We start from the raw sequence: 6,079 nt of genomic DNA on the forward strand, positions 1-6,079 counted from the left end.
CCGTCCCGCTGCCGCCCGCCCTCTGGCCGGAGGCGGGCAGTGGGAGCAGGGCGCGCCTCGGGAGTGGGGCGTTCTCGTCTGCGAGACCAGGGGGCGGTGGAGGGGGTACTGCCCGGGACGGGAGGACCCGATTTCTGCGCCAGCTGATGAGAGAGCCGGTTTAAGCGGGTTGTTTGGGGCGTCTGGGGATGCATGGAGCTGCCGTCCCGGCGCTTGTTCGCCTCCCGGCGGGATGAGTAGCTCCGGGTTGTCCCACGGCAGCCTGCCGTGAGGCGGCTCTCCCCAAGAAACGAGGGGGACGCAGCCCTGCCTCACACTGCAGTATTATGCGTGTTGTTTCTTCGGTTTTTTGAGGAAACCACGTTGATCAGTGTGCTCGCTTGTTCCCTGTTGGTTATCCCAGAGCTACCGTCCGTCAGGTGGTTTACAGAACTGTTCCTGACATCTGCAGTTCACTGTGAGTGAGCAGCACGGACGTTAGCATCCAGGGACAGAGGGAAAGTCAAAGTTAGTGATTACAGCGAGGAAGGCTGCAGGGTTTACCTGAATATTTATCATCTCTGGGTGCTTGGGCGATGACCTACGCATGCAGAGGTTGGAGCCACCCAAATAGTTCAAAGCCATCTGAAAGTCTGGAGGCCCTGCAGTGACTTCCATTCTCACCGAAGAACAATCAGGAGAGAGCAGTTATACACACGGGGGGAGGGGTGGGGGGGAAAGCAGGCTTCATGCTCCTGGAACAGCTTGTTTCATTTTACAAACATTCTAAAGCCTACAGCAGTGCTGTTTATCAGCTTAAAACAAAGACCTGAAGCCACATGATCCATTTGGAAATATAGAGAGGAAAAATGTAATTTCCTGAACTACATCTATAACTGGGCTGGAATACGGGCTAACGCCCTTCAAATGCAGAGAAATGCAACGGGTCGGTTAAGTATTCCAGTTGGTGAGAACCTCATCTTTTATATTTTATAGGACTGGATGAAGAGCAGCAAACCCTGGCACTGGTAACACAAGTTCACATATTATGTTACTACTGAAGAGTGACATTTGAACTCAGAAAGGACTGGAATTGGTGCTCGCTTCTGCTTTGTGCTTAATTCCTCAATTAAATCAATTATACAATAAATTTACACAGATTTCTTTCATCGCATGGCAGTGGCTTTTAGCATTATTTTCAGCTATGTTATGGGTCATCATCTGACACCAGTCACTGTAATAATGTGTTAGAAGCATGTTTTCCTTATCTAGCAAAAAAATATGTATACATCTGATGTCTTATGCCATGGAGGTGATGATGTGATAGTACAGATGTGTTGACACTCCAGGGACACATAACAGAGGTGAAAATGGGGACTTCCCACCACTACTACTTTCTATGAACATGTAGATGGTTTACTGAAGTAAATTAGTATTCATTGCAGCCTCTCAAATGGGGAGAGCCAGAAAAAAAAAAATTCAGCATGCCTCTTTTCTTTTCCTGATAGGGCAACACAGCATCACATTTCTGTGGTGCACCAATGGAGAGTATGCTAAAACTACAAATAATGACAAGCAAGGCAAGACTGTAACTTTGATATAACAGCACTTCCTTGCATACAGTAGGCCATAGTGAGCATATAGCTCCTGGCATCAAGAGGAGAGAGTGTAAATCTCTCTCCTTAACAGAGGAGATTTATGAAAGGCCTGCAGAGAACACAGATGGACAGGAAAAAAGATTCAGGAGTGTATGGAGTCAATGACATAAGATTGTCAGAGCTTATCTGTAGATGATATTTAGACATGCAAAAATGAAAGAAATTGCAGAGATCTTACAAAAAAATTGATATATATGAAGTTATTTTAGTGATTTTGTCTTCATTTAGGCAATGTTCTTTTATATCAAAGGCTCAATGACTGCCAGTTTGTGAGTCTAAGTATTCCAGGTAAAAACTGATAAAGTTGTTCAGTTTGATTCTACTGCTGAAACAGAGAAAGGTACAAAAAGAGTAGAGACATCACAATAAATGACGTACCAGAAAAATGAGTTAAAAACATTAGAAATTTTAATGGATTTTAATTCCTGAGGTGGCAATTAATCATAACCCTGGAATTATAATATCAGTCAGGACTGTGCATGCAAGTGTACTCTTAAATGTGTTATAAAAATATCTTTCAAGTTGTTTCAGTAACTGTCACAGGCTCAAACTTTCACACTTTTTTTTTTTTAAGCAGAGTTAATGAAACATAGTAATCAAATGGTCATTCGCTATGAATTTACGTGCAAAAATAATATCCTGAACAGTAACAGTATTGTAGAGTTAGGTTTTCTTTCCAATAAATTATTTCATTTCCACAAACAGATATTTAAAAGCAAAGGAAAGTTAATTAAATGTAGTCCCACCCTCGGCAGCAGACACTGGAAAGCAGCCTGTTAGATACAATTAGTCCAGCTCTAGTTAAATCTGCTGAAGATAGAATTGTCATTTTTTTCTTGGTCATAGGTTAGAAATGCTTTTCTGCAGACCTGTGAAGAATAAAGCATGAACCATACCTGCATTTGATATGTGGCAGACCATGTGACAACATTTCTTTTTTATGTAGATATTGCAGCTATTCACCCCAGAGCCAAAATAAAATACCAAGATGCATTTCTACCTGGAAATATGCAGATTTGTCCATCTACAGTTTTGTTGCTTTCACAGAAGATCAGGATGTTTGGCGTGGGTTTTTTAAAAGAAAGTGGACTCTGTTTTCAGTGTCATCTAGCTTGAGCTTTGCTCCAATTGATTTGAAGTGTGAACCTCTGAAAGAAATTAAGGAATCACACTATATAGCTCTGTTCAATCATCTGTTAACCACTGTGATTCATTCACTTCAGAAGCTTGCATAATAACTGCCAAAGCTTGTTCAGCAGCATGATTTAACAGCCATGCTATAATAGGAGCCAGCGAGCTTGATGGAGGTAGAGTATTTCTGTCCAAACACTGTCATCTCACATGCTGCATGTCAGATCACACAGGCCCTGATATCATTGACTCATCACTATTAAAAGAGTATTTGTAAGTAACAGTGGCGTGAGGTCAGAAACGTTCCTGGGATTACTGTTTTATCACTTCAATTCTTGTTTTTTTGTTGGTTGTCTTTTTTTTTTTTGTTACTTCCTGTCCTAAAAAGCAACTGTGTGCAGCCATTATTAAAACATGACCCACATGAGAGGAGGATGAGCCTGAGTTGTGCTTAAAGCAGTATGATTTTGGTGTGTAGAGCTGGCCCTGGGGCTTAGTGCCTGTACTGCTGGGCAAAGCTACAATCACTGACAGATACTCAAAGTTACCTAGAGATTGGACATGGAAATGACCATCTTTAGATACAGAGAGACTCAAAAAAATTTCTGTGGATACAGTAGCTCATATCTCCCCAACATCTTACTTCAGACCTGTCAATAAAACCTGAGCTGAATTTAGTACAGCTTGAAAGTATCAGTGTGAGTCCATTTAAAGCTAACTTGTTTCCTGTTAATTGCAGTAAAATTCTTTCCCCACCTGTATTATAGACATACTCAGCAACCAACCATGGGGTACTTTTAAAGAAGACCAAGATCATGGCAGTGCTTTGTCTGTGTTTGAGTTTGATATAGTCTAATAACATATCCAAAGAAGCTCCACTGAAGAATCCTCTGAAGCCACATTTTCTAGACCTGGAGCATACCCAGTTGCTTTCTATATATGTCTGGCAGTGCAATTTAGTGCCTCATTGCATGTAACACTTGGTATTTTTGTGGATTCTGAGTGTCTGAACACTTGCTTATATTAAAAGTTTTAGAGATGCTATTTGTTTTTTTTAATCAGCTCAGAAAACAATTTAAAAGTTCCATACTCTGTCTTTTAAAATAACTGGTTGTGCATCTGAGATTCTTCCTATATCTGCCTTACAGCAGCTGCAAAACAGCTGTGAGATCTATATCAAGCTTTCCTGCCTAGCAATATCTTCTACAGCTCTGATCCACTGCTCCTCCATCCAACAGCTTTGTGTAAAGTGAGAGTAGTCACAGGAAAGCAGTGTAGCTGCTATATTCTTTCACCTCTGTAGGTCATGGCTTTTGCATCAGCTCTACGATGTTATAAGCAACTATGAGAAAAGTTTAATCTTCATTTAAAATTAATCTCTGCAGACATTTACATACGTATCAATTAATTTATATAATAGGCATATTGAAATCAATGGGACAGCCCCAAGAGAATAGTTACTCATATATACAGTAATGTTTAGAGGATCTGTTTCCACCTCTGCTCTGAATCATCTGGAATAATTTAACACCCATGATTTCACAAGGTGAATTAATCTGTCATGATTTAATCCTGTTGATAGTTCAGGCACCAATGTATTCTCCCCTTGTCACAATGCACCCCTGTCTGGGGGATGTCAAGTTTGTATCTCATTCTACAACTCCCGCTGTCTCAAATTCCTGTGTTTCTGTCTTACCTTACACTTACATCTCTATCCACTTCATTAGTTAAAAAACAAAAAAAAACCCGTTACCTCATTATGAACATGACTATTTTCATCCTTCTAAATAATGATACACATTGATCCTTCACTATAAACCACTAAAGAGATAATCACCTGCCATTTTTTGTTATTTCAGTGCATTCCAAGTTTTTTTTCTCATTTATGTCTTATCACTATTTTTATAATTGTTTTGAGTCTTCTCATCTTCACAGGTACTGATGATTATTTTAAGACACGTCCTTGGTAGGAAACATAGCACATAGCACTTGAAATAAGTGTTGAATGATGTGAGCTAATCTGCTTTCCTGGCAACAGGAATCTCTCCAGCTACAGCCAGTTGAGGAATCCAGTTTGTGACCCTTGTACCACGGAGCTAAGGTCTCTGTGACACACTCTGCTGAGCAGCTGCAGAAGATAGAGCATCTGCACATTTAGCACCTTTATGAGCCAGTCTAGAAAGAGACCTGGAAGTTAGTTATGAATGCTACTTGTGAAATTTTCCTAGACTAAAGTAACAGAAAACTATAAAGGAAAATTTTGGAAGACCTATGAAAAACTTGTTGTCAAAGCTTAACAGCTCTTTCATCATTTTTTCTTTACTTTCCCTCCTGACTTTCAACTAAACAAAACTCATATCCTATACAATTTTAAAGAGTCTATTTTCCCTATCCACTATGTATATTGGAGTTCACACATCCTTCTCTAAAGAATCAGATATACAGGTATCATATAGCATTTGTTTGACCTACTTAGCACCTTCAGCTGAGATGAGAGATCCCTAGGATTTCCATGTATGTTATAAATCCATACTATTTGTTACCCAGGTGATGAATTATAAGGCAAAGTTTTAGGCCTCTTTGCTTGATTGGCAATTACTTTGTCCAGTTACATGCCTTTTCCAAGACAGATTCCTGAATCCTGAAACTCAAAACAGCTTTGAGAAGCTCTTATTTCTCAAAAGCATGAATCTTACCCCATTTACACCTTTTTTCTGCCATTGTCCTTCCTGTCCCCCATTTGCCTGAATAACATATATGCATCCATCACAGTTGCAGAGGCTGCACACAACAAGTGGAATTGCCTTTGTACACAGCTTGAAAAACTGTCTTTTGGCAATAGACCCCCTGTGAATTTCTCTTTCCTATGTAATCCTGTTATCTCACAGATGACATAAGAGTTCATTCTTTCACATTTGTCGACAAGAAAATATGTTACAGATAAAGGAAATATAATCTACTTCCACTATGTTAACTAGCATGTGATTTAGTTACCTATGTAACCTTGATTTGGAAAGAGGAAAATCAATTTTAGCAAAATCTGAAAACTATTAGGTTTTGTTTTAATGTGACTCTTTTCTATAACCATAGCAACAGTTTTATTGAAAGTGTTCTGTTCATAATTATTGAAAGGGTGCCTCATTTTGCTTTTTTTTCCTACATACATAATTGTCTAAAAATCTTCAAAATAATAGTTTCCAGATTCAGGCCTCCTCCAAGAAAAAGATTTACCCTAATTTGTACAAAATCCATCTAACAATTTTGAATCTCATTAATGTCCTCTCATTCCCAAGGAAAAAAAGATGGATCGT

General features: G+C 39.4%; 1 protein-coding gene across 5 annotated transcripts in view; it reads right to left on the bottom strand.

The window, feature by feature from the left end:
- MAP3K4 (mitogen-activated protein kinase kinase kinase 4) overlaps positions 1–6,079 on the bottom strand; it is an 88,006-nt gene that overhangs the window by 69,186 nt on the left and 12,741 nt on the right. For all 5 annotated transcript variants that reach the window (XM_019612873.2, XM_031552445.1, XM_031552443.1 and 2 more), the window contains one exon: positions 2,638–2,785. The gene's annotated coding sequence lies outside the window, so the exon portion shown is untranslated. Of the gene's footprint in view, positions 1–2,637; positions 2,786–6,079 lie in introns of those variants that run through there.

The sequence above is a fragment of the Meleagris gallopavo genome, chromosome 2, assembly GCF_000146605.3.
Source record: "Meleagris gallopavo isolate NT-WF06-2002-E0010 breed Aviagen turkey brand Nicholas breeding stock chromosome 2, Turkey_5.1, whole genome shotgun sequence".
Lineage (NCBI taxonomy): Eukaryota > Metazoa > Chordata > Aves > Galliformes > Phasianidae > Meleagris > Meleagris gallopavo.